Below are 8,828 nucleotides of genomic sequence, written 5' to 3' on the forward strand. Positions count from 1 at the left end.
CTGCTCTACTATAAAGGTGAGTGAATTACTGAAACACTCTGCAGCATGGATGAATCTCAGAATAATTGTGCTGAATGAAAGAAGCTAGACAAAAGAGTACATACTGTAAATTTCCATCTGAATAAAATGCTAGAAAATTAGATCCAACACACAGCTATAGAAAGTAGATCAGAGGTTTCCCGGAGATGAGCAGGACAGGCAGGGGTGGGAGGAGGGACGACCAAGGGCCATGAGGAGACCTTTGGGTGATGGATTTGTTAATGATCTTGATTTACTGAGTTTGCAGATGTGTCAAACTTGTCACATTCTACGTTTCTGTGCAGTTTATGGCATGGCAATTATACTGCAGTGAAAAAATTTAGAAGCATTATATAAAATATTTAATCTATTTATATAAAGAGCTATCCTGTAGCTGAAATGAGATGACGGGGGTAGTGTGATCCTGGCACATCAGTCTGCTCCTCTTACTTACAGCCATAGCCTGATGCCTCTCTGTCAGGGAAGAGGTCCTCACATCTGCTAAACAGCAGGGAAAGGAACACCCAGAGGAAGGGAAACAGTGTGAGGATATTTGTCCCTGATCACCCTTTTCTAAAACTCAGTTTCTGGACTGGGGTGATCTTCCAGAGAGAGGCAGATGAATCTGGGGGCAGGGGAGAGCGGCTCTTGAGGGGTGATGGTGCAGAGAGCCCTCCCCCCAATTCCAAACTCACCTCCGTGTGGGGACAGCACACCGTCGGCAGGAGAGAGTGGCTTGACTTACGACATATAAGGAAGGAGGCGTGCAGGCAAAACGAAAAAACAACAGCAAGACAATTGAGACATAAATGTAGTGTCAGATAGAAGACCTTTCTGGGCTTGTAATGATTAGTTCAGAACTAAAGGGGTCAAGTTTCAAAATTCCTGGTTAGCTCTTTTTATCTGGTGACAACTTGTCACGAGGCTAAATTGGGAACCACCCCTGATGGGTCTGAGCACACTCAGGGAACTCTTTCAAGGGCTGTGTGACAAATGTATGTACAAACCCCTTCGATTAGCTACTGCTCTCTGGAAAGGGCTGAGCCTTTGAAGCAAATGCCAGACTGCCTACTATGCTGTGAAGTTCACGAGAGATTAGAGGGAAGAATTAATACAATGTGTAATCCAGTGACTGAATCCCATTCTTGGGACCGTAGGACTTTATATCGAAGATAGATACAAAGGTCAAGACCGTAGGATTTCAGATTAATGGTCTGAAAACAAGTTATACATAAAGGAGAGGAGGTCCAATCAAAGCTTTGTTTCTACAACTACAATGAGAACTTTGCTTTTTGGAAGCCAGCTATGGTTTGTCTCAACAGAAATTAGGCCAGTTTGTGCCTACATTGAAGGGGAATCTACTGGACTTAAAAATGACACATTCCCACTGCGCTGCTTAACTGTTTAAAGAGGGATTGAACCCGTGGAAATAGTAATTGTTTATACTGCTGCTAATTCACATTTGGGAGATGCCAGCTTATAAAGAATATTTATTCGCATCTTCACATGGGATGGAAGATCAATGAGGCTGATCGACATTTTCAAAAGAGCGGAAGTTACATGAGTGTCATGTGTCTGCGTTTATTAAATACCCGTTCTCCACCAAGCCGCTTAGCACAGGTTTACAAGCATAGGCTTTGCAGGCTGGTGGCCTGAACTTGGATCCTGGGACACGACCATGTTCCTTGTTGTGCTTTTGCTTGGTCCTCTAGCCCTGCCTCTGTAAGGGTTGTTGTCAGGATGAAATAAGTGAAGTTTGTAAAGCGTTTTGAATAGTGCCTGGCACATAGTAAGCACGCAGCAGGGTTTGGCTGTCCTTCCACACCTTACATTTGAATCCTTAAAATGACATGAGGAGGAGCTAATTATCTCTGTTTCACAGAAAACAAGCTAGCTGGTTCACGCTAGTCCCGTGAGTGAACCTAGGCTCTCTGACCTTGGCCTCAGCTTTCCCCCTCATACTGTATTACAGCACGGGAGCCGTGCTGCTCCCCAGGAGTTCTACTTTTTGGAAACGCCCACCTAGCAGTTTCCTTCAATCGCGGTGGATTTCCGTGTGCACCTCCTGACTCTGCTTGGGCAGCCCGAACACGAAATCTATGGTCCTTTCAAGCTGCAGGGCATCCCGGACAGCAAAGCAGAGGGCGAGTGTGATCTCACCTACTTTTGCCACATTCCAGGGACGTGAAGCCATGGCCCAGGACTAGCTGCTGCTGCTGCTACTTCTGCTTCGACATCTTCTCCTCCTCCTTCTTCTTCGGAATTGGAAGCAAATGGGAGCTAGAGAAATGAAGTGACTTGAGCTGGTTCAGTTTCCCCTGGGAGTGAGGGACAGTCTGCCTTAGAAGACCAGTGATCTACTTTTCACTTTATTTACCCCAAAACATGGCTTCTGTTTCGGTTTATTTTGTCTTCATGCAGAGGAGACCTGGCAGGTAGTGGTCCAGGAGCCCCGGGACGTACCTGCCTGGGCTGCCCCTGTCACTGGGCTCGATGGGGGAAGACCATGGGCTGTGATTCCTGGTCAAGACGTTCAGTAGCAGGTTTCCCTCCTGCCAGCTACCTCAACATCCCTTGTAGCTGGGCTGCACCACCCAATTGATTTCTAGCCATGGAACAAGAGCAGAGAGAATTATGGCATTTTTAGACCTGGCCTCAAACATCACACATCACCCCCCCATCTCTCTCCTTCCCACATGACCTTGAGACTCAACTTTGACCCTGTAGACAAGCCCAGTGTCTGAGGGGCTGGTGGGACAGCTCCTTAAACCTCCTCCTCTGGGCTGCTCAGAAGAAGCAAGCACATCAGTGACCCTCTGTCGTTTGGCCTCTTTGCATCACCTCTGCATCCCCTATCAGGGCAGGGCCTTAGTTGTCCACCTTCAGCAGCTTTCTGCTGGGTATTTTAAGTGAGTAACAAATCCTAAAGACAAAACCAGAAGATAGCCCATAAGTGGTGCTACCATCTACATTCATGGAGTGAGACGAATCTGCCTCGTGGAAAATGGCTTTGCAATCTTTCGTAATTCCACCGTGTATTTTCCACTCCCGAACTACCCGTTTGAGCAAAGCCACCTTGTTAGTGGCTGTTGGCTAGGTACATTGCTAGGCTTTCTCCCTGGTTGGGAGTTTGGTGGCTTATTGCTAGAGACCACACCTGCATTTTAGAAATGACTTTTGAAACCATTTCAGAGACTCCCCAGAGAAGACGAAAAATACGTATAAGGAGTAGGAAAAGTGTGGTGGTGGAGGTATATGGGATTGTCTTAGTATTACATCTGCCCAACATAATAACAACTCAGCTCAGAGGGCTCTGTAGCTCCTTATGACACCAATTTCAGAAGATGCACAAACCACATCCTCCCACCTCTATAACTCAACAGCGGGCTTGTTTTATTGCTCTGTGGTGGTGCTTGAACTGCGACCGCAAGGTTTCCCTAATAACTGGTCTGTCTGGAGTTAGTGAAAGAGGACATGGATGGAGACAACCACTGGGCAGTAGGGGAGGCTGTGTAAGACCGGGCCCAAGGGGAGCCGCAGCTTCGGGGACCGAGTCAGCTCAGGGAAGCAGGAGGAACGGCCACCAGGGCGACTCGGGAGCCTTTGCTTTCCTGCACCTGCCCCAACTGTGCGACCGACCTTATTCAGGGGCTTTCTGGAGAGCATGGCCAGACGTCCCCTGCCTTTCCCTCCTTGCTGCTCCGGCTCACTCTCTGAGATTTTAATTTACCACCATGCGATACCGAGCGTCTCCCCGGGGCTGGCCGCTCGTGTTTCCCGCTCCCTGTTGGATGCGTCTGTCTGACGGCTCATTGCGGCTTCAGACTCAGCACATGGGTTCCCGGGGAACCTGCCATTTCAGCCCGAATCCTGCTGTGCTCCGTGTCAGCACCGCCTCAGAGGTGACACCACCGCCCACGCTGGCGTCCAGGAGACTTGGGAGTCCTTGTTCCCGCCCTGCCCCAACCCACCTCTCACCGTCAGCAAATCCTGCTCATTTATCGCCAAACCACTCCCTTCCCTCTATTCCTTCCAGCACGCCACCGTGCAGACCCTCCCCACCGCCTGGATAGCTGATCTGCTTCATCGCCTCCGTCACGGCCCCTCCCATCCATCCTCCCGGAGCTGCTGGAATGGTAAGCCCTGCAGCTCCATGGCCCTGGGCCTGCTGTGTTCTGGAATGTTCTGGAGTTTGGGAAGGGGATACGGTACACGTACCCTGTATTAGGTGACACCCAAGCAGGGTCTGACGTAGCACCTGAAGTTCCAAAACATTAGTATTTCTGCTCAGAAAAATTGATCACATTAAGTGGTTAAAGTCTGTACATAGCTTCAGACCCGTGGAGGTCAGGCTTTGTGGCCTTAAGTTCAGACTTTGTCACCCGAAGTGTTAAACTTGCACGCCGAACGTCTTGGGTCCCAGGTATGAGCTCTCCGCTATGCCTCCCTGTCTTGCTGTCTCCACTTTGGGAACTGTTAGGGCCCCTGTGGCCCTTGGGACAGATTCGAATAGAACTTCCCAGTTCTGTGGGGAGCACCTGCCCTCCTCCCCCCCGCCAACGCCCCCATGCACCCAGCTGTTTCCCGTTCCTCCTGCCTGGGGTCCTCCCAAGCTGTGCACCTGCTCAGACCCACTTCAGGCCTCCTCCTGCAGGGTATCCCCCCAGGCACTGGTCGGTTGCGTGAGCCCCGGGCTCCTGAGTGGTGCTGGGCTCTATCCACAGTGCCCCCCCTCGCGCCCCCCCCCCCATGTGCCTGGAGCCCGGGGGCATCAGCACCTTTGTGGAGTCAGTTGAGAAATGGGTTCCCTCTGCTTGCTTTCTCCCTGAAGTGTATTTACTGTTTTATTTTGAGTGTTAATGGGGGAATTGGGATTCCACAGATGGACTTTGGGCTTTGAAGTTGACTTTTCCAGAAACAAATTTATGCATCAAGGGCTGTCTGGACTTTGCCTCCAAATTTCATAACTACAGCTCATCAACACTGGCTAAATTGACAGAGAAAATCCTGCCCTCACCACAAATCTTGGCAGACCGGTGCCTGTAGCTTTGTCGGATGAGCTGCTGCAGAGAAATCTGGGGAGTGGCTGGGTACCCCCAGGAGGCGGCCCAGAGGGGCGGGATGCTCGGCAGGCGGCCTGTGTGGTTTCAGTCTTGAGTTATTGAAGTTAAAGCCTCAGTCTCTGCCTTTGTAAATAACAAAACGGCCCCTGGGAAGCTCAGTAAGACCCTGAGCAGTTTTGGCTGAACCATGAACTGGGTGACCCAGGGCAGGTCACTCTACCTAATCAGCAAACGAGGTGCTGAGTTACACACAGGTTACAACCAGGTGTGAGCAGTGGAGCAGATACTTTTTAATTCAAAATTTAAAAACCCAGAAAGTGTTCGTGTGCATGTGGGACTGTGCTGGGCCCCGCGTGGGTCCCAGGAAGGGCCTCTCAGGACGGTCGAGGATTATTCACTTTTTTGTTAGAGTAGATCAGAGTGGCTTCGAGGTTTTCCGTGTGAGAATGTCCTTCTCGTGCAGCTGCTTTCTGATAGGCATTTTCACAGTGGAGAGACAGGGATGGACATACACTAGCGTGCTGGAAATTGTGCAAAAACACAGGCGCACACGGGAGCTGGTTTGGGGAAAAAATTGAGAATCATTGAAATGTAAGATTTTTTTTTTTTTTTTTTTTTTTGCCGTACGTGGGCCTCTCACTGTTGACGTATAATTGGTTTACAGTGTTGTGTCAATTTCCGCTGTACAGCAAAGTGACTCAGTTATTCATATATATATTCTTTTTCATATTCTTTTCCGTTATGGTTTATCACAAGATATGAATATCGTTCCCTGTGCTATACAGTAGGACCTTGTTGTTTATCCATTGTATAGGAAATATAAGATTTTTAATGGCCCTTTTAACCTTAAAATTCTATATCTGACAATCCAGAGCAGTGATCCTGCTAGGCCTTTGGTGCCTTGACATTACTGTTACTACGTGTCATTTTTGGTAATAAATGCTTTCTTTCATTTCTTTCTTTCTTTTTTTCTTTTTTTTTTTTTGCGGTACGCGGGCCTCTCACTGTTGTGGCCTCTCCCATTGCGGAGCACAGGCTCCGGATGCACAGGCTCAGTGGCCATGGCTCACGGGCCCAGCCGCTCCGTGGCATGTGGGATCTTCCCGGACCAGGGCACGAACCCATGTCCCCTGCAGCGGCAGGCGGACTCTCAACCACTGCGCCACCAGGGAAGCCCTCTTTCATTTATTTCTTTGCACACTGGTCATTCACCCCGCTTTCATTCGGCTGATACTTATGGGATGATGTCTATGAGGTGGGCATTGCCTCAGGTGCCGCAGTCACCAGTGAGCGAACCTGGTGCGTTTCCACTCTGCTAAGCTTGCCGTCTGTTGGGACAGAGGGTGATAGCCTAGGGCTACAGCAGTTGGGGTAGGAGTCACGCAGAGTGAACTGGAAACCAGTAGGACTTAGAGAAGTAGGACTTCCTCCTGCCGGATTGGAACATTACTTCATGATATCTTTAATTCCTCTGTCTCCGTTGCTCTGCCTTTTAAAAAAACGCCCCCACAGCTTTCTGTACGTTCTTCATAAACTGTCCTTTCCTCCATGCTGCCCTCCTTTCTGGCTGTGCCCCCTGGTACCAGCTAAAGAGGGTTTCTGCGGCTGCTTGCACGCCTCCATTATTTATAGGCTGCTATGTTTTCCCTGGGCTCACCAGTCACCACCCAGACGTGCTGTACATATTTAGTTATTTTAATCTTTCCCAGTAAATCAATTCTCCCTACCTCCCCATCATTTTTATTACTCGGCTCTGAACTCCCTTCAGCTTTTCTGCATCTTTATGGTATTGAAGTGCCCGGAATTTAATGTAATTTTCCAGGTGGGGTTTGGGAAAGGCTATTAAAGAGGGACTCTCACCTCTGTTCTCTGCTGATGAAACCATTGGGAACAAAGCCCAAAACTGCATTAGCCGTTTAGCTGCTGTATCAGCTTTACTAACTCATATCTCATTTTCTTTTCACCATCCCCCTGCCTCGGCAGCTGCTGACTGGACAGAATGGGCTTTGGTGTTCTTATGATGTTCTCACTAACTTCTAGGTTTTAGTCAGGCATCAGCGCCAAAAATCGGAGGAACAAAGAGAGGGAACAGAGCCCCAGAGAGCAGGTGTCGTGCTGTGATGAACAACAGTGACAGTACCGGCCACGGGGAGGGGGATAGTGTGCGTGCTGGGGTGGCAGGACTTGTGTGTCTCGCATTCGAGACACATCCTGCTCACGTCACACATCCTTGCTCATGTCATTCTGGCAAGGAGCCTGAGGAACAGGCCCAGAAACGCTGGGTAAGTAGCGGGAAGTCACCCAGCACAGCTGGGTTTGAGTCGGGGCAGCTGGACCGCAAAGCCTTTGCTCTGCGGAATCGGCGCCTCTCACGAGGGGACGCGGGGCAGGTGGGGTGACGGTGCCGCCTGGAGCCCGAGGCACCAGGGCCGGGTGCTGGACCCAAGTCCCGTCTCTGCATTACTCACCGAGGAGTCCCTGCCCGGGCCTCTTCCACATTCTCCTCAAGCGTGGAGGAGAGAGGACCACAGATCTTCCAGCAAGTGAGTGGAGGTTAAGTTCCTGGCTGTAGTGGACACTCAGAAAGCATCACCTCCCCCCCCCCTTCCACTCCATCACCTGGAAAGCAGTTTCTGGACCAGAGTCAGGGCACAAAGCGCAGCCAGGTGGACCCCGCAGAGCAGACCTTACAGAACCGTCATCTGAAGGCGAGAACCAGCCAACTGCTGAGGACGTTTCCAAAAGGAACTTGACCTGCAGCGTCTTAATGGCCCATCACCGACCTCAGCAGCGGTACTGCTTCTTGACACCTCACTTTTGTTTCCTCCTCCTTTCTAGGTCAAAGTTGAAATGGAGTAATTCGACTTTATTTCTCCTGATGCTTATGTAAACCTTGATCAGGGGTCAATGAAACATGGAGTTTGACGGGGGAAATGCGGGTGCAAACGGCATATTTAGTGTGCAGAAGTATGGTGTTTTTTTGAGAAAAGACAAGAGTCCGTGCTCTGAAACCATGGCTGCGTTGGAAGAGTGTCGCTGGGCTGCCCCATCACTATTATCACCATCACAACCATCAGCATCACCACCATTACTATTATCACCGTCACCACCAGAATCACCTCCACCACCATCATCACTATCAACATCGCTACTAACACCACCATCACCACCTGCGTCACCAGCACTGCCGTCACCACCTCCAGCAGTGCTTACTGAGTGCTCACGGTGTGCCAGGAACTATGCTAAGCCCTTTGCAGACGTGTTCTCATTTATTCTTCAAAACTACTCTTAAAGTAGGTACTATGGTTATTCCAGATTTAAAAACAAGAATACTGATGCTTAGAGAGGTTAAATAACTTATTCAAGGTCGTACAGGACATGAGAGATAAAAGAGACACATGAGGCATAAGCCATGCCCCGAGGAAGTGTAGGATCAGTGGGAAGCAAAATTAAAGCATATGCAAAACTAGTGACCTTCAGAGACATTTTGCAATAAGTGCCAAATTGCATGGTTCAGGCTGGAAACGCTGCAGATGTTCAGGGAACAGCGGCTGGTGGAGCTCACTGTGTGTGCATGGTTCTTTTGTTTTATGGGATTAACACCTATTCAGATTCCCTTAAGTCCTGTAGGGATACACGTGGGAAACAGGAATCTCTGTCATTCAGACTTCATTAAGAATCCAGGAAACGCTCAGCACGCTGGGTTCTTAGGGAAAGCAGAACTTGAATTAGACCTGGCGCCGTAGC

This window comes from Mesoplodon bidens (assembly GCF_964165515.1).
Source record: "Mesoplodon bidens genome assembly, chromosome: 17".
Lineage (NCBI taxonomy): Eukaryota > Metazoa > Chordata > Mammalia > Artiodactyla > Ziphiidae > Mesoplodon > Mesoplodon bidens.